The following is a 20931-nucleotide window of genomic DNA, read 5'->3' on the forward strand; positions in this document are numbered from 1 at the left end:
TGAATGTCCATACTATGTGGAATATATTAAAGAACACACTTAAGCTCATTTCCCACATCATGGTTCATCCTTCCTTGGTTTTTAATGAAAATATATTGCCAAGGGACTCCTTAACAATTTTTCTCTTTATTTATATTACAGTTATTAATATTTTAAATTAGAATCTAGTGATTAGTTATGACAACTGCTTTTAAAAATCTAGCAAGAGTAACGTGTGTTTTCTGCTGGGAGAATTTATTTCATGCAATAATAAATTATTTCCTCCTGCAGAAATAGATGTAATTATTCTTATGTTACCACTGACACTGTAATACTTCTCTTTAAAATTAGAAAAATAAAAATAATAATTGCAAATGTGCAATGTGTAGAAATCGAATAATTCCTGAATCTCATGGATAACATAACAACTTCAGAAAAAAATTGTTTGTGAAGGAAATACCCTGTTAGAAATCCAGAATTAACTTACCGAAGTGTGTGGAAATTTGACCTTTACATAGCCGAAATGTAACATCTATAAAAAGGCTCAAGTTATGGAGAAAGGACTGGAAAGAAGCACTTTTTTTCTCTTAGAAGGAATTATTTTCTATAGGAAAAGAGCTCAGGAAAGTTGGAGGACAGCTTTGTAAACTGAGAGAAAGCTCAAGGAGCTTAGGAAAGAAAATAATCAAATCCAGCAAATACTACTTAACATTGGGTTGAGTTCCAGGCTTTACCAAGTGACAATTTTATTGTCTGCTCCATGCACAGGTCACAGAGGCCCAGAATAAGTATAGGATCATGTGGGTCATCATACACCCGAGAAAGGAGCAGAGCCACACTCTCCAGTGTCAGGCATCTAGGGTAACCTGGATGATGTGACAGGGCTTTCATAGCACCTGAGCCCTTATACCAACAGTCACGGGAAATTATACCTGTTTTCTGTCACAGAAGTCAATCCTTATTATATCTGAATTTGCTTTTTTAGATTAATGCTACCATTGCTTTCATTGGACTTTGATAGCATTATAATTGTTTTCATTAAACTATAATCAATATGAAATATAATGTTGGTTTCAAGTGTACAACATAGTGATTTGACAATTGTCAACATTACCAAATGCTGACCATAAGTGTAATTATGTCAGTATTCATACTGATTTCAAACTCTATTACAATATTTTTATTATATTACCTAAAATGCATTTTCACCCACAAGAATAATTCATTTTTAAATTGGAATTTTGTGACTCTTTATCCATTTCACCTACCATTTTCCCCTTACCCCATCGAAACCATCTGTTTCGATGTCTCTGTCTATTACTATTATGTCTGTTTCATTGTTCATTCACTTTGTTTGAAGATTCCACATGTAAGTGAAGTCATATGGTATTGTCTTTCTTTGACTTATTTCACCTAGCATACATTCTAGCTGTATCCACATTGTTACAAATGCAATATTTCATTATTTTTTATGGCTGAGTAATATTCCATGGATATATGTACCACCCCATCTTTATCCATTCATCTATTGCTGAACACATAGGGTGTTTTCATAACTTGGCTATTGTCAATAATGCTGTAATAAGCATGCATGTGTGTATATCTTTTCAAGTCAGTGATTTTGTTTTCTTCGGGTAAATTCCAAGAAATGAAATTATTTTGTCATATAGTGTTTCTGTTTTTAGGTTTTTGAGGAATCTCCATAGTGCTTTTTAAAGTGGCTGGAACATTTTACAGTCCCACCAATAGTAGAGGTAAGTTTCCTTTTCTCCACAACACTTGTTATTTCATATAATTTGGATAGCAGCTGTTCTAACTGTTGTGAGGTGATATCTCATTGTAATTTTGATTTGCATTTCCTTGATGATTAGTGGTGAACATCTTTTTATGTGAACATTGGCTGTCTGTACATTTCCTTGGAAAAAAATCAAGTTTTCTGCCCGTTTTAAAGTGGGTTATTTATTTGTTTGTTTATTTATTTATATTTGATGCTGAGTTGTATGAAATATTTATAAGGTTTGGATATTTACCTATCTTCAGACATATCATTTGCAAATATATTCTCCCATACAGTAGATTGCCTTTTTGTTTTGTTGATGGTGTCCTTTGCTGTGCAGAAGACTTTTGGTTTGATGTAGTCCCACTTGTTTATATGTTTTATTTATCTTGCCTATGGAGATATATCTTAAAAATTTACTATTGCTGATCAAGACTTTACTGCCTATGTTTTCTTCTAGAAATTTTATATTTTCAGATCTTACATTTAGGTCTTTAATCCATTTTGAGTTATAAGACAGTGATCCAGGTTCACTGATCCAGGTTCATTGCTGTGCATATAGCCCTCGTGTTTTCCCAGTGCCAGTTATTAAAGAGACTCTCTCTACTCATTATATACTCTTGCTTCTCTTGTTATATTAATTGACCATATAGTTGTGCATTTATTTCTGTGCTCTTTATTCTGTCCTGCTGCTCTTTGTATCTATTCTTATCCCAGCACCATATTGTTTTGATTACTGTAGCTCTGTAATATAGTTTGAAATCGGGAAACACACTGCACCCAGATTTGGTCTTCTTGTTCAATATTGCTCTGGCTATTCATGGTCATTTGCAATTGTATGCAAATTTGAGGATTGTTTGCTCTAATTCTGTGAAAATGCCATTGTTATTTTAATGGGCATTGGATTGAATCTGTAGATTGCTTTGGGTAGTGTGTACATTTTTGCAATTTGAATTCTTATCTGTTACATGGTAATATCTTTCTATTTGATTATATTTTCTTTAATTTCTTTCATCATTGTCATAGTTTTGAGAGCATAGGTCTTTCACCTACTTGGTTAGGTTCATTCCTAGGTATTTCATTCCATTTGATACAATCCTAAAATAAATTATTTTCTTCATTTCTTGTTCTGCTAGTTTGTTATTTTTACATAGGAGGGCAAGAGATTTCTGTATATTGATTTTGTATCCTGTGACATTGCTGAATATATTTATTAGTTCTAATATTTTTTGTAGAGTGTTTAGGGCTTTCCCTAGTATCGTGTAATCTACCAACAGTGATAGTTTTATTTCTTCCTTTTTCTTCTTTTCCTTGTCTGGTTGCTGTGGCTAGGACTTTCAGTACTATGGTGAATAAAAGTTGTGAGAGTGGATATCCTTGCCTTGTTCCTTGTCCATGATACCTCAAAAGAACATGAGAAATAAATGTTTATGTTATGTAAGATTATGTTTCAAAGCAAGAAAAATTAACATTTGTAATCCAATTTGCAGACATGCTTTGATTTTTATGATACAGTGGTGGGCTCACAAATGTTTAATGAATGTCTGGTATTAAAGGATGAGCTTATCTTGTAGCATTTCCCAATTTCTGTGGTGTTAATATTCTCACTATATTTGTATCAATTAACCAATGTTATGTAGCCCAAATCAGAGTGAGGAAGAAATGTTCAAAATTTCTCTCCAGCTTTTACAGGAAACTCCATCTCATCTCTATAAAACATTTTCCAGAAAACCAAAGAAACATACAAAATCAAAGGTATACATGAAATTTACTTAATTGCTCTTGAGTGTTCATAGTTGTTTACTTTTGTTACATAGTTTTATTCATTATCTTTAACTCTGAGTGAGCTTTGTCTATATTATGTTAATTTAAATAATCCAGAAAATGACAAACACTATATGATTCTGTTCATAGAGCAGTAAAATATATATAGACAGACAGCAAGTGGTCATTGTGAGGGATTGGAGCAAATTGGAGTTCTTGTTTCCTCTGTACAGAGTTTCCATTTTGTAAAATGAAACATTTCTGGAAATGGACAGTGAGTACAGTTGCACAAAAATGTGAATGCATTTTGAAACCACTGGATGTAAAATTAAAAATAATTTAAATGGAAAAGTCATATTATATGTATCTGATCAGTTAAAAGTCATTTAACGTGATGAGTAATTTTTTTAAGTTTCAGGAAGGATCTCCTCTGAAATGAATGGTTGATAAAGGTAAATGGTGGGACATATTTTTGTCAGGCCAGAACAACCATGCCCGTATTTTACATGTCAGATAATTTTTAGGACATTTTTGATTTGTGAAGAAGGTAATAAAATATTTTAAAGAACTTATGAATTTTAGCCAGCTTATTTGGGAAAAAGGAGAATTTCTTATAGGTTTATACTGAGAACTCTGAAAGTCCACTTAATATAGGAAAAAGAACCAGGGATTAGAAAAACTTTTCAATTGATTCTCCCATATAGTGAGTGAATTACTTTGTGTCATTTATCTAGTGTTTCAGGTGACTTAGTGTTACAACTAGCTAGCAAGAGATTATAATGTGGAGTCCAATAGAAATTTATTAGGTGGCTTAGGCATTGTAAGTATATATTATTTGGAAAAAGGTAATTCAATATGTATCAGCAGATACTATACAAAACAATTATATTAAAATACTTAAAGTTTATTTACTATGTGTTATGTCTCAAAGTTCACTGTAGTGGTTAACAGCAAGGCTGCTAAAACAAAAATGTTTGGATGTGTGCATTCTTCTTGTTCCTATTAGCTATGGACGTTTGTCAAGTTACTTTAACACTGTGTAAGTGTTTCATTCATTTTCTAGTAAGACTGTTGTAGGCACAGAATTACTATATATCCTTAAAGTTTTTGAAAAATTTTGTAGAAGCAAACAAAATAAAAATGAACAAGTGAGGCTACATCAAACTAAAATGCTTTAGTACAGCAAAGGGCATCATCAGCTGTACAAAAAGTAATGCAACAGTACGGGAGAATATATTCATAAATGACTTATTTGATAAAGGATTAACATCCAGAATATGCAAATAACTCATATGCCTCAATGTCCAAAAAACAAATAACCTGATTAAAAAATGGGTGGAACACCTGAACACTTCTACAAAGAAGAAATACCAATGGTCAACAGGTACATGAAAAGATGCTCCACATTGCTAATCATCTGGGAAATGCAAATTAAAACAACAATGATATATCACCTCAACCAGTTAGGATGGCCACTATCCAAAAGACAAATAACAAATGCTGGTGAGGATGCTGAGAAATGGGAACTCTCCTGTAATGTTAGTGGGAATGTAAATTGGTGCAACCACTGTGAAAAGCATTATGGAGGTTCCTCAAAACACTAAAAATAGAAATATCATTTGTCCCAGTAATTCTACTCCTAGGAATTTACATGAAGAAAACAAAATCCCTGATTCAAGAAGATATATGCACCCTATGTTTATTGCTGCACTATTTGCAATGGCCAATATTTGGAAACAACATAAGTGTCCATCAGTAGATGAATGGATTAGAAGAGGTGGGACATATACACAATGGAATATTATTCAGCCACAAAAAATAAAGATGTCCGGCCATTTGCAGCAACATGGTCAGAACTAGAGTGTATTATGATGACTGAAATAAGCCAGGTGGAAAAATAAAAATACCATATGATTATACTTATATGTGGAACCTAGACACAAAACAAACAAAAGGAACAAAATAATGGTAGATTCATAGACACCGAGAGGTGACTAGTAATTACCATGGGAAAGGTGTTAAGGTGGGTGAATGAAATAGGTGAAGGAGATAAAGAGGTATAAAATTTCAATCATAATGTAAGTTGGTGATTAGGAAGAAAGAACAGAATGGGGAACAACAGGGTCAATGGTTCTGTAACATCTTTCTACATTGACAGACAGTAACTGCACTAGAGGGGTTGAGGATTTAATAATATAGGTATGTGTTGAACAACTGTGTCATATGTTTGAAACCAAAATAAGAGTATATATCAACAAAATTTCAATAAAAAAAGATTTGGTAATGGCAATAGTAATCAACATTGAACTGTTGATGATATTGAAGTTGTCATTCATTAATAATTTTAATCTGCACATCAAGCAAGAAAGTGAAGTCCCAATATGATTATAATTGCACATATGAAGAAGTAAGTCACAGAGAAGTTGGCAGCACACTTGCTGTACCCCAGTGTAAATAGGCATAACCAGTAAATGGCACAAATATGACTGGACAGTGGTTTCTTTGACTTTTGTGACTGCCTGTTTTCTGCAAAGACACCCTGCATAGAGAGTTCCTGGCCAGAAGTATGGAATAGATTTAGCTTAGAAAACAATAAAACGTTTAGTTTTATTAGCTCAACATTAATTGGAAAATAATACCATGCCATTTTATTACTTCCAAATTCTTTATCTCAATAGTTCCTGCCATTCTCACTAGTTCGAAAGGTTGTGTATATTCATGTGCAGCTGATGCACTTAAACATTGGTGAGTGAGGGGGAAAAACAGGAGGATATTGTCTCAGAGGCTTGTCTAAACTCTGCTAGGACTTTTAAATAAGCATTTATTATCAATTACATAATAATTATACATTTTCAGAATAATTTCTTCCCAGATTATTTGTTTACTTCAGCCTGGGTCTATATGGCAATGTTCTACCACCCAAGGTTTCAGCTATTTCCTAGCCTGTGGGAAACTTTCTGTCTAAAATGGAATGATTATAATTCTAACTCAGAATTCCAGGAGTCAAAAAAAATACCCTTCCTTCTGATCAACTCATGATCAAAATGCCACTACCAATTGTTGAAACACATAGTTTGGCTTTGTTTAATTTCTGTGATATAGTTCTCAGATATATAACACAGCAGATTATTCCTTACCTCTAAATTGTTTAGTGAACTGTGAACAAATACAAATGGACTCATTCTATGAATGAACTCCACATAATTAGGACTGGAAACATTTCTGGTACACCCTGAGTATATTTGTAGATTTCCAAATCCAACTAAACCTGTATTTCATGTTTGTAAAAATCAAAAAATGTAACTCAGTTTCCCAGTATGACAAGTCAATGTAGCTATTGTGCCTCAGAAAACCCTGTACTACATCTGAAGGCTTAAAACTCTCCTGTTGATGCAGAATTTGCCAAATATAATGGCTGGGATGTTCCCAGGCTAAGCTACTCCCACTTCATCTGGTTTACTGCTGTCTGGCACTCCCTGATCCAGGGAACCTGAGGGTTCAGAAATGAAAAATCTGTTCTCGTGTTTGTGAACCCGACATCTATCTTGGTGACATATTGATATGCTGAGTTATCTATATATAAAAGCAATGTGTTTTAGTTACTGTGTTATAATTCTATGCAATAACATAATTTCTTTAGTATAATGACCTCACAATTGCCCATTTTCTGGCAAGGATAAAGTATAGTTCTATAAAGGAGATATTGTAAAACACAGATTTACAAAATATGATGTGAATACATTTGGAAGATAATTTATAAGGGATTACTGGAAGAGTGAGTTTGTCTCTCCAAATCCTCTATGTTACACAGAGCCAAGGACAAATGGATAATGAAAAAGGAATCCATTTATTTCTGCATTATAATTTTGATAACCACTGCTTATAATATTTTTTCAATCATGATTGACAAAACCTTGTGTACCATTTCACCTTTTTGCTTGCAGAATGATCTGCAGGATTAATTTATGCATAAATAAGAAACACTTATATATTCAATTGTAACACTAATTTGTAATGCACACTAAATTTCTCATAATTTAAATTCAAAATATTGTCAGAATTTATTTGTATCAATTATTTTGGAATATGATTTTTCAGTATATGTTTGTAGGCAGAAGTACCAAATACTGCAAGTACCTGTAGGATATAAGGGAAGATATTATTATTTTAGTTTAAAGTTTTTAATATTTGGTTGAAAAAAATTTCATTTACTTATTATATGTCAATGAGTAGATTATAATTTGATAAAATTACTTTATCTATACCACATTCCTAATTCAACTTTTCTATTTGTGTGCATATGTGTTCATGTGGCTATGCATGTATGTGTATATGTCTCTGATTTCCCTTATGCACACAGTGTCTGTTTTTAACACCAGAATTTTTATCTTAACTGCATATGAGACAAAACACTTGAAATTTTCAATAAAATTAAATTTAAATAAAATTAATTTTAGAAAAATAGAGATTTTAGATCAGCTTATGTGTATCTAAAGGTGAAAGTATCACACTTAATCATTTAATTGGATCATATGTTAGAGATATAATCCTTTTTCTATCATAGACAAGAAGTATATTTTTCCCCCCAAAATGAGAAGTGTTTCTCACATGGTCATGGTGTATTAACTTCTGAAAATCTGAGATATAAAGAGACTATTCCTTATTAAAGTGACTTCACATGTGCCTTGAAATCTCCAGCCTTCATATACTCTCTTCATCCAGGAAGATTTGTTCTCATCTAATGTCATGGAGTGAGTAGAAGTCTTCACACTACTTCAGGACTGGGGAAGCTTAGTTACACATTCAGTGAGGGTAGAGCCACTTCAAATCTCTCTAAGAAAAAGGTGAATGATAGCAGCTCTGAGGATGTGATGTGTCTCAACATATTTTCAAGTGTGCCCAAGAGAGGAAGGGGTGAGACAGGAGAGATCAACATAGGTGGCTGTAGTTAGGGGACCTGGGAAATTCAACAGATTTTCAATAAATTTCCCCTGGGTCTATTTCGGGGGAAAGTATTTATTTCATGAGACTTACTGTGGAGAAGGGAGCATGATCAACAAAACAGGTCAACATTAAGCTCAAAATCTCCAAGAGGTTTCCTAAGAAATCCCTGATGCTGAGCTACCAAATGAATTATTTCATTATCTGAAGTGGAAATCTTATCCATGAGCCATTATAAAATACAACTTGTCCACAAAATGACTTTTATAAGTAAAAGTTAAATATTAGGTCTTTAATATGTATCTCCACCTATACTTACATGGACATATACACTAAGTGAGTATTCACAATATGTGGACTATACTAAATAGTTGATTTATGCCAATTTCTGCTTCCATAGAACACATATCTTTAGTTTTATATTAAAAAGGTTATTGTTTAGGGGTCTTTAAAATCCCTTTTATATTTCAATTACAGATATTTATATTTTTAAACTATAGTTTAGTGCTTACATATAACTGGCTTTGAAAGTCTAGCATGATTAACATATGTGTTCTGTATCAATGATTAATTTCATGTAATTTGTATTTCCTCTTCCTGAGGTCCTTGTGTTACCTATTTTTCATATTTTATAATTTTCATTAAAGTTACAAAAAGTAAAAATAATAATTGCAAATATACAATGTGTAGGAAGTGTTTAAATATTGCACAAATCACATAAGGAACACAGAATGTAATTTCAAATACATTATTGTGAGGAGGAAATGCACTATTCAGAAATCCAGATGCAACTTCCCAAAGTTCAGAAATATGAACTGAACATATTAGATATGCAACTGCTATAAAAAGAAGGATGAAGAAATGGAAAAATTATCAGAAAAAAGTCCTTTCTAACAAAAGAATACTGTTTCTATAAGAAAACATGTCAAAATGTTGTAAAGTATCTATGTCCACTGAGGCAAAGAGGGACATTACATAATGGTAAATGGGTCTGTCTAACAAGAGGATGTAACCACTATAAAAATCTATACACTCAATAAAGGAGCACTAAATATGTAAAACAAATACTATGAGAATTAAAGGGGGAAATAGACTGCAACACATTTGTTATAGGAAACTTTAACACACCACCCACATCAGTAGACCAGTCAACAAGACAGAAAATAAGTAATGAAACAGAGGGTCTGAACAATATATTGTATCAGATATCTACAGTACATTCCATCCAAAAGCAACAGCATACACATTTTTCTCAAGCATCCATGGGATATTCTCCATAATAGATCACATACTAGGCCACAGAAAGAGCCTCAAAGAATTTAAAAGATTGAAATTTTATCAAGCAGCTTCTGGGACCACAACAGTATGAAATAAAAAGTTAATTACACAAAGAAAACAAAAAGCCTACAAAGCCTACAAACATATGAAGGCTAAGCAATATATTTCTAAATAATAAGTGGATCAATGACCAAATAAAAACAGAGATTGAGCAATATATTGAGACAAATGAAAATAAAAACTCAACAGTCCAAAATCTGTAGTATGCTTCAAAGGCAGTTCTGAGAGAGAGGGACATAGCAATACAGGCTTATCTCAAGAAATGAGACAAATCCCAAACAGTATACACTCACAATTACAGAAATTAGAAAAAGAAGAACAAATGAAACCCAAGGTTAGTAGAAGGAGATAGTTAGTAGAAGATCAGAGTACAAATAAATAAAATAGAGAAGAATAAAACAATAGAAAAAAATCAATGAAATCAGGAGCTGGTTCTTGGAGAAAATAAGAAAAATTGATAAACCCCTAGCCAGGCTTTCAAGTAAAAGAGTGAACATTCATAAACAAAATCAGAAAAGAAGGAGATAATCACAGGAGACACCATGGAAATACAAAGAGTTATTAGAGACTTCTATGAAAAATTATATGCCAATAAATTGGACAATCTAGAAGAAATAGAGAACTTTCAAGAAAATCATCAACTTCCAAAACTAATGCAGGAAGAAACAAAAACTTAACACACCAGTTACTGGCAATGAAATAGAATTGGTGATCAAAAACTATCTGTATTATATATTATATATCTATACTGCTTTCCATAATGGTTTCACCAATTTACATTTCACCAACAGTGTAGGAGGGTTCCCATTTCTCTGCATCCTCACAAGCATTTGTTATTTCTTGTCTTTTGGATTATGGCCATTCTAACTGGTGTTAAGTTCTTATCTCACTGTGGTTTTAATTTGAATTAACTTGGTTATTGATGATGTGGAGCATCTTTTCAGGTGTTTGTTGACCATTTTATTTCTGCTTTGGAAGTGTCTTTTCAGGTTGTCCAGCCATTTATTAATTGGGTTATTGATTTTGCTTTTTGAGGCATATGAGTTCTTTATCTAATTTTTGAACACCCCTTATCAGATGAATAATTTATTAATATATTCTCCCATACTGTGGGATGCCTTTTAGTTCTACTGATGGTGTCCTTTGCTGTACAGAAGCTTTGTAGTTTGATGTAGTCCCATTTGTTCATTTTTGCTTTTGTTTCCCTTTCCTGAGGAGATGTGTCCAGGAAAATTTTGCTCATGTTTTTATTCTTGGGAACTTTGCCTATCTTTTCTTTTAAGAGCTTTACAGTATCATTACTTACATTCATGACTTTGATCCATTTCAAGTTGACATTTGTGTATAGAATATAATCGAGTTTCATTCTCTTACATGTAGCTGTCTAGTATTTCTGACAATATTTGTTTAAGAGGCTGTCATTTCCCCATTGTATATCTGTGGATCTTTTATCATATATTAATTGGCCATATATGTGTGGATTTATATCTGGACTCTATTCTATTCCATTGATCTATGGATCTGCTCTTTTGCCAGTACCAAGTTGTTTTGGTTACTGTGGCTTTGTATTAGAACTTGAAGTCGGGGAACATAATCCCCCCCAGCTTTATTCTTCCTTATCAGGACTGCTTTGCTATCAAGGCCTTTTGTAGTTTAACATGAATTTTAGAACTGTTTGTTCTTGTTCGTTGAAGAATGCTGTTGGTATTTTGGTTGGGATTACATTGAATCTGTAGATTGCTTTAGTCAGAATGACCATTTTGACAATATTAATTATTCCTATCCATGAGCATGAGATATATTTCCATTTACTGGTGTCTTCTTTAATTTCTCTCATGAGTGTCTTGTAGTTTTCAGGGTATAGTTCTTACAACTCCTTGATAAGGTTTATTCTTAGGTAGTTTATTATTTTTGATGCAGTTGTAAATAGAATTATTTTCCTGATTTCTCTTTCTGCTAGTTCATCATTATTATATAGGAATGCTACAGATTTCTGTTTATTAATTTTGTATTCTGAAACTTTGCTGAATTCAGTAATTAGTTCTAGTAGTTTTTTGGTGGATTCCCTAGGGTATTTTATGTAAATTACCATGTCATCTGCAAACTTTGACAGTTTAACCTCTTCCTTTCCAATACGGATGCCTTTTATCTCATTGTATTGTCTGATTGCCATGGCAAATATCCCAAGTATTCTGTTGAATTAAAGTGGTGAGAGTGAGCATCTTTGTCTTGTTCCCAATCTTAGTGGAAAAGTTTTCAGCTTAAGTATAATGTGGGCTGTGCATTTGTCATATACAGTACTTACTATGTTGAGGTATTTGCCCTCTATAACCACTTTGTTGACAATTTTTATCATGAATGGATGTTGAATTTTGTCAAATGCTTTTCTAGCATCTATTGAGTTGATCATTTGATTTTTATCCTTTTTGTTGATGTTGTGTATGATATTGATGGATTTTCAAATATTGGACTCTCCTTGCATCCTTGGAATAACTATCACTTGATCATGATCTTCTTGGTGTATTTATAAATTCAGTTTGCTAATATTTTGTTCAGTATTTTTACATATATGTTCATCAGGGATATTGGTTTGTAGTTTTCTTTTTTGTGGTGTCTTTCCTTAGTTTCAGTATTAGATGCTGGCCTCCTGGAATGAATTTGGAAGTATTTCCCCCTCTTCTACTTTATTGTAAAACTTTAAGGAGGATGGGTATTAGGTGTTCTCTAAATGTATGATAAAATTCAGTGGTGAAGCCATCTGGTCCAAGGGTTTTGTTCTTAGGTAGTTTTTTTATTAGAAATTTTACTTAATTGCTGGTTGTTTTGTTTATTTTCTGCTTCTTCCTGGGTCAGTCTTGGAACGTTGTATTTTGCTAGAAAGTTGTCCATTTCTTCTAGGTTATCCAATTTGTTAGCATAAAATTTTTCATAGTATTCGCTAAGAAATTTTTGTATTTCTGGGATATCTGTATTTTCTTCCTTTCTCATTTCTGATTCTTTTTATGTGTGTACACTCTCCTTTTTTTTTTTGATAAGTCTGAGTTGGGGTTTATCTATTGTTTAGTTTCCCAAAGAACAAACTCCTGGTTTGATTCTATTGTTTTATTCTTTTCAATTATATTTATTTCTGCTCTTTCTTTATTATGTCCCTCCTCCTGTTTAGTTTGGCCTCATTTGTTCTTCTTTTTCTAGTTTCATTAATTGTGAGTTTAGACTTTACTTTTGGGATTCTTCCTTCTTGAGGTTAACCTGTATTGCAAAATATTTTCTTCTTAGAACTGCCTTCATTGCATCACACAGGTTTTGGGTTATTGAGATGTTTTTATTTGTCTCCCTGTATTGCTTGACCTATCTATTTATTTGATCATTGATCCTTTGATCATTTAAGAGCACGTGGTTAAGCCTCCATATGTTTGTGGGCTTTTTTGTTTTATTTGCATAATTTATTTCAAGTTTCATACCTTTGTGGTCTGAGTAGCTGGTTGGCACAGTTTCAACCTTTTTTATTTACTGAAGCTAGTTTGTGACCTAGTATCTCATCTATTCTGGAAAAAATTCCATGTACATTTGAGAAGAATGTGTATCCTAATGCTTTTGAGTCAACTCTTCTGTAGATGTGTGTTAGGTCCATCTGTTCTAATGCATGGTTCAGTGCTTCTGTTTCCTTATTAATTTTCTGTCTGGTTGATCTATCATTTGGAATGTGTGGTTTGGTGAAGTCTCCTAAAATGAATGCATTGCAGTCTATATCCCCCTTTAATTCTGTTAGTATTTGTTTTACATATTCAGGTGCTCCTGTATTGGATGAATAGATATTTATAATGATTATATCCTCTTGTTGGACTGACCCCTTTATCATTATGGAAAGTTCTTCTTTGTCTCTTGTTACCTTGTTTTGAAATCTATTTTGTCTGATATAAATACTGCTTCGCCTGATTTTACCTTCCTATTATTTGCATGAACTTTTTCCATGCCTTCAATTTTAGTCTGTGTATATCTTGGGTTTGAAGTGAGCCTCTTTTAGGAAGCATATAGACAAGTCTTGTTTTTTATCCATTCTGTAACTCTGCATCTTTTGATGGTTGCATTCAATCTTTAACATTGTTAGGGTGATTATCAGTAGATATGTACCAATTGCCATTGTAGGCTTTAGATCTATGGTTACCAATGGTTCAGTGGCAGCTTCCTTATTATCAGTCTGTCGTAACTAACTTTCTATGGTATTTCAAATACAATCTAAAGGTCCTTTTTTCCCTTTTATTTTTCTTTCTTCTCTACTCTTTCTAAACCAGGTGTCATATTCTGTGTACTTTATGTATCCCTTGACTAACTTTGCAAGTAGTTGATTTAAATTTGTATTTGCTTAGTAGTTAATTGGTCTACTTACTTTACTGTGGCTTTATTTTCTCTCGTGACCGCTGTTTACCCTTATGAGCATTTCCATCTTGTGAAGTCCCTTTAAGATACAATGTAGAGAGTTTGTGGGTGTTAAATTCCCTCAACTTTTGATTATCTGTAAATTGTTTATTCATGCCTTCAAATTTAAATTATAATCTTTCTGGGTAGAATATTCTTGGTTGGAGGCCCTTCTGTTTCATTGCATTAAATATATCTCACAACTCCCTTCTGGCCTGTAAAGCTTCTGCTTAGAAGTATGCTGGTAGCCTGATTTTTCCTTTTGACATATTCCACCCATCTTTACAGCAGAACTTTTATAAGTGATCTGTCTCTCTCTCTGACTGTTTTCAATACTCTCCTTGTCCTTGATCTTTATCATTTTAATTATTACATGTCTGTTGTTGTCTTCATAGGGTCCCTTGTGTTGGGAGATCTCTGCACTTCCATGACCTGAGACATTATTTCCTTCCCCAGATTGAAGAAGTTTTCAGCAATTATTTCCTCAAAGAGACTTTATATCTCTTTAATCTCTTCTTCTCATACCCCTATAATTCAAATATTGTTCTGTTTGGGTTGGTCTCACAGCTTTCTTATTGTTCTTTCATTCGAAGAGATCCTTTCTTCTCTCTGTTCCTTAGCTTCTTTGTTTTCCTTTTTACTAAGTTCTGTTTCGTTTAACATCTCCTCTACCTCACCTAATCTACTTTTAAGTCCCTCCATTTTACATTTCATTTCAGCTACTGTATTTCTCAAACTTTCTATCTCTTTGTGGAAATCCTCCCAAATATCTTGAATATTTTTCTTTGGCTCTATGGGTATGTTTATGACTTTTATTTTGAAATATTTATCAAGAAGATTAGTAAATTCAGTTTCACTAAGCCTTCTTTCTGGTGTTCTTCTTGAAATTTTGTTTGGATCAAATTCCTCTGTCTCTTCATTTTCTTTATAGTGTTTCTTAAGGGATAATAGATTTTTGTAGGAGGTGCCCTCTAATGCCCAAAAGCTATACTCACTGGAGTTGCTGAACACCTGCCACAATGGCAGGGGTCACAGGTGAGGTGAGACAGTGCCTGCTGGCAGTAGAGAGCTTTTTCCTAACTTCGGCTGTAACACCTGTCTCCAACTGCCAGGTCTTGTGGGCTAAGCATGCAGGAAAAGCATCTGTGCTATGCCCCTGTAGCTGCCATAGGCTGGGCCACCCTCCCACTGGCCTTGTGCAATGGCATAGGCAGCAGATGTGCAGCACTGGTGCCTGCTGGGAGGAAGGAACAGCAGGCTGTGTTGCCAACCAGGGGGATGGAATATCTGAAGCTCCTAAGAGTTCTCAACCTGCTGATCTGAGAGTGTCAGGAAGATTTTCTTCACATGTCCTTTCTCCTGAGCAGTGAACTCTGTGTAATCTTTGCCCATTTGGTGCCCCTCTTGCTGCTGGGAAGTCTTTCAAAGTGCTCACCTTTCTTTTGTCCCAGGGCAGCCAGTAGTGCATTACTGTTCTCCACAAGCAGCTGGAATCTCAGTCTCTCTGAGTATTCTTCCTGTCTTCAAGAAAATGAAAAGACTATCTGAAAGATGAGAATTTTTTGATAGATATGAGGGGAAAAAAACCTTTCCTATGATTAGTTCAACTAGTCACTTAGAGGTTTTCCTATTTTGGAGATATTTTAAAGTAAAATGGAATCATGTTTATTGGTTCATTGATGCATTCAATCATCCAGCAAGAATTTATTGAACAGCAACTAATATACAAGATAGACAAGATCCCTTGTCTCTTAGATCTTAAATTATAGGAGGGGAAGTAGAGAGTAAATAAATGAAATAACAAGGTAAGAATTTCCAAAATTATGAAATGTCATGAAGAAAACAAAATAAAGTAATGGGAAAGAAAAAACCCACTAGCCTTCAGAGCACCATGCCATGTGTGTTTGTGCTCCTGGAGAAGATCTCCAGGGCTGTGTTTTCAGCAGTCCTGGGCTTCTACTCTTTCTCTGCTCCATTCCTCTTCCTCCAGCTTTTGGGCTGGGGTAGGGGGAGCACATGGGTGCCACTGGATCACAGCTTTGCTACTTCCCCTTTTCTGTGAGGTCTTCTCTTCTCACCAGATGTAGGCTGTCTGTTCTTCAGTCTTTCAGGATTAGTTGTATTTGCTATATTTCTGTGTTTTATGTGATTTTGGGAGAAGGTTTCTGCACTTCTCACACCACCATATTTATGATTCCTCTTGTCTTTGTGCTTTTATTTCTCCTCCCTCTCGCATATAATGTAATGGATGTTATAATATTTATATGCTTATCAACATTTTGTATCCAACAGATTTTTTTATGATGGTTACATTTATTGGTTTTGTTTTTAACTTTTGACCTAGAGATGCAAATGTAAGTTTTAAGTAGCATCTTTACTGTATTAGAGAATCTCTCTTTGAATATATTTTAGCCATTACCAGTGAATTTTACCCTATCTTCTTATTTTATGATAATTCTATTCATTTTATTTCAACTCAGAGAACTGCCTTCAGCATTTCTTGCAAGGCAGCTGTAGTGGTGATGAATATCCTCAGCTTTTTTTTGGGAATGTCTTTATCTCTCATTCATTTCTAAACTACAGCTCTGCTGTTTATGGAAATCCTTCTTGACAGGATGCTTTTACATTATTTGATTATGTAATCCCTTTCTCTCCCAGTCTGGAAATTTTTGTTGACTGACATACTTATGGTATTTACCACATAAAAATGTATCTATCTTTGTTGTCATTTTTAAACCTATATTTGTCACTGACTTTTTGACCATTTTCTTTTTTTTTATCATTGCCATGAAATTATTTTAATATCTTTTACTCTGACAGAATATACAAAAATAATGGAAGTAATGTATTCTTCTGCTGTAAAGATGGGTGGAATATGTCAAAATCCACTTGCTGAATATTCTTTAAATGGTCTTCTAGGGCAACTGCCTGAAGAAAAGCAGGAAATGCTTTCACAGGAACACTTTTGTGGAAGGACCTAGCACGGTTTAGGTGCAAGTGGGCCTGGCTGGCAACATCATAGATCACATCCCTCACTCTTTTATCTTTGTTCTTCCATAGAAAATCCTCTTGTGAAACACCATGCAGCATAGAAACATCCATGGGAAGGAGCACCCTCCTTCTGCTACCATGATGGGGCATTACTCTCAAGCAAGTGACAATGCCTTGTGCTTTTCCAATATAACTTGCAACATGATATGCACGAAGGTCCTTTACACCCAGTACTTCCAGTGTTAAATAAAGTAGATAACTCTGCATTTTTTCAGCATAATTTTTTAGTTCTTGGATATTACAATAAGCTCTGTCATTCAAATATTTCTCTTTCATCAATTATTTTCATCTTTTAGTCAGGTTATGTCTTTTAACAGCCTTCCACAGTTCAATGGCCACGGGCTGCGGCAGTGGACTGCACAGTATATATCATCCACAGTTTTTTCCCAAAATTGCATTCACATCAGTCCAATTGTTTTCTCAGAGACCGAGTCCTTAACCAGCCTGAGCCAGTTTCAATTAAAGGCCCTCAGTGCAAGAGCAGAGCTTCTGGATTCTGCAAGGAACAGAAGAGAACATAAATACCCTTCAAAATCTCATTTCTGAAGCAGCTTTAGGTAGTAACAGTCGGTGCCCAAGGCATCCCGTCAGCTAAGCCATGGCCATGCTCTGCCCAGACTCCTCGGACACTGGGAGCTGCCGTGTGCTTGAACATTTATTTTAATTTATTTATTTTTTATTTTGGTATTATTAATCTACAATTACATGAAGGGCATTATGTTAATTAGGCTCCCCCCTTCACCAAGTCCCCACCATATCCCCATTCACAGTCACTGCCCATCAAAATAGTAAAATGCTGTAAAATAACTACTTGTCACCAAGTTCACAGTCACTATCCTTCAACATAGTAAGATGCTGTAAAACCACTACTTCTCTTCTCTGTGTTGCACAGCCCTCCCCGTGCACCCCCAAAACTATACATGCTAATCATAATGCCCCCTTTCTTTTTTCCCGCCCTTATCCCTCCCTCCCTTCCCACCCGTCCTCCCCAATCCCTTTCCCTTTGGTAACTATAGACCATTCTTGGGATCGGTGCTTCTGCTGCTGTTTTGTTCCTTCAGTTTTCTTTTACTCTTATACTGCACATATGAGTGAAATCATTTGGTACTTGTCTTTCTCCACCTGGCTTATTTCACTGATCATAATACCCTCTAGCTCCATCCATGTTGTTGCAAATGGTAGGATTTGTTTACTTCTTATGGCTGAGTAGTATTCCATTGTGTATATGTACCACATCTTCATTATCCATTCATCTACTGAAGGACACTTAGTTTGCTTCCATTTCTTGGCTATTGTAAATAGTACTGTGATAAACATAGGGGTGCATCTGTCTTTTTCAAACTGGAGTGCTGCATTCTTAGGGTAAATTCCTAGAAGTGGAATTCCTGGGTCAAATGGTATTTTCTATTTTGAACTTTTTGAGAAAACTCCATACTGCTTTCCACAACGGTTGAACTAATTTACATTCCCACCAGCAGTGTAGGAGGGTTCCCCTTGCTCCACAACATCGCCAAAATTTGTTGTTGTTTGTCTTTTGGAAGGTAGCCATCCTTACTGGTGTGAGATGATATCTCATTGTGGTTTAATTTGCATTTATCTGATGACAAGCGATGTGCAGCATCTTTTCATGTGTCTGTTGGCCATCAGAATTTGTTCTTTAGAGAACTGTCTATTCAGCTCCTCTGCCCATTTTTTTTTATTGAAGGGTAGTTGATGCACAGTATTACATTACATTAGTTTCAAGTGTACAACACAGTGATAAAACATTTATATACATAATTCTAGGTTCCAGCTATCACCCTACCAAGCTGTTACAATATCTTGACTATATTCCTTATGCTATACATTAGATCCCAGTTACTTATTTATTTTGCCATTGGAAGTCTGTCCTTTTTTTGTGTGTGTGTGTGAGAGGGCATCTCTCATATTTATTAATTAAAATGGTTGTTAATGACAATAAAATTCTGTATAGGGGAGTCAATGCTCAATGCACAATCATTAATCCACCGCAAGCCTAATTTTCGTCAGTCTCCAATCTTCTGAGGCATAACAAACAAGTTCTTACATAATGAATAAGTTACATAGTGAACAGTACAAGGGCAGTCATCACAGAAACTTTTGGTTTTGCTCATACATTATGAACTATAAACAGTCAGTTCAAATAGAATACTCATTTGGGTTTTTTTTGTTTTTTTCTTTGTGAGGGCATCTCTCATATTTATTGTTCAAATAGTTGTTAACCACAATAAATTCCTGTATAGGGGGGTCAATACTCAATGTACAATCATTAATCCACCCCAAGCCTAATTTTCGTCAGTCTCCAATCTTCTGATGCATAACGAACAAATTCTTACATGGAGTACAAATTCTTACATAGTGAATAAGTTACATGGTGAACAGTGCAAGGGCAGTCATCACAGAAGCTTTCGGTTTTGTTCATGCATTATGAACTATACAGAGTCAGTTCAAATATGAATATTAATTTGATGTTTAAACTTGATTTATATGTGGATACCACATTTCTCTATTATTATTATTTTTAATAAAATGCTGAAGTGTTAGGTAGAAACGAGATAAAGGTAGAAAACATAGTTTACTGTTGTAAGAGAGCAAATGTAGATGATCAGGTGTGTGCCTGTAGACTATGTGTTAATCCGAGCTAGACTAGGGCAATAAACATCCATGTATGCAGAAGATTTCTCTCAGAACATGAGGGGGGAGATTCTAAGCCTCACCTCTGCTGCTCCCCATTTTTTCACCAGATGGCCCCCTGCGACTGTGCCTGTCTTAGGTTGTTCCTCCCTTGAGGAATCTTACCCGTCTCTGGTTAACCAGTCATCTTCCGGGGCCATACAGGGAAATGTTAAGTTGGTAAGTGAGAGAGAAGACATATTGTTTGAAAAGGTTAGCTTTTTACTTCTTTGCATATTTATGCCCTGTGGCTTCTATGCCCAGCATTTGTCTTGAGGTGTCTTTACCACTTGGAAGAATTATGATACTCGTTAAATTCGACATGTGGCACGAGTTCTATTTAAAGGTTGTGATTAGGTAGGAAGAAGAAAAGCTATAGAAGTAGCAGGCAGAAGAAAACCTGGGAAGATTTATAATTTCTTTGACATATCTTCTTGTAAGTAACTTCAGCATGGATAGGTTTTAAACGACTAATTAAATTGTGCACACACATTAACATAATAGGAATATAGTTACCTAACCAAAGCATACCTGTAATTACCAGCCATCTCCAGTGAAACCAAGAAAACCAGTTAGGCACCTTAGGCATTTGTGAAAACTTATCTATGATATGGTGGATATTGTCCGACTGAACTTAAACAGTCTGATAGAATTCAGATAAACTAGAACAATCCATTCCTGGGGACTGTTCATATCCCATATGTTCTTTTAACAATAAATAGTCTGTGGTTGTAAGATTTTGGAGTGCTACAATTTGCACTTCTCCTAATTCTTGGTTGAGTTCCAACAGTATAGATCCAGTCCGATTTTTTGTTTTACTGTATGCACAGGCCAGCTTAGATATCTCCTTCATCATTCCCATGGCAAGTCTAGGAACTGGTGGGACGAGTGCATCTACACCTGTGGCAGTGTGTGGATCTTTGTTCGAGTTTTTTTTGTGTGCTGATCATCTTCTGTCATGAGTCTTCCCGAGA

The 20931-nt window shown here is 34.6% G+C and overlaps 1 pseudogene; it reads right to left on the bottom strand.

Annotated features, from left to right (window-relative positions):
• Positions 1-17023: 17023 nt before the first annotated feature.
• Positions 17024-17555, bottom strand: LOC118924331 (NADH dehydrogenase (ubiquinone) complex I, assembly factor 6-like; annotated as a pseudogene).
• Positions 17556-20931: the final 3376 nt, after the last annotated feature.

Source organism: Manis pentadactyla, chromosome 13 (assembly GCF_030020395.1).
Source record: "Manis pentadactyla isolate mManPen7 chromosome 13, mManPen7.hap1, whole genome shotgun sequence".
Lineage (NCBI taxonomy): Eukaryota > Metazoa > Chordata > Mammalia > Pholidota > Manidae > Manis > Manis pentadactyla.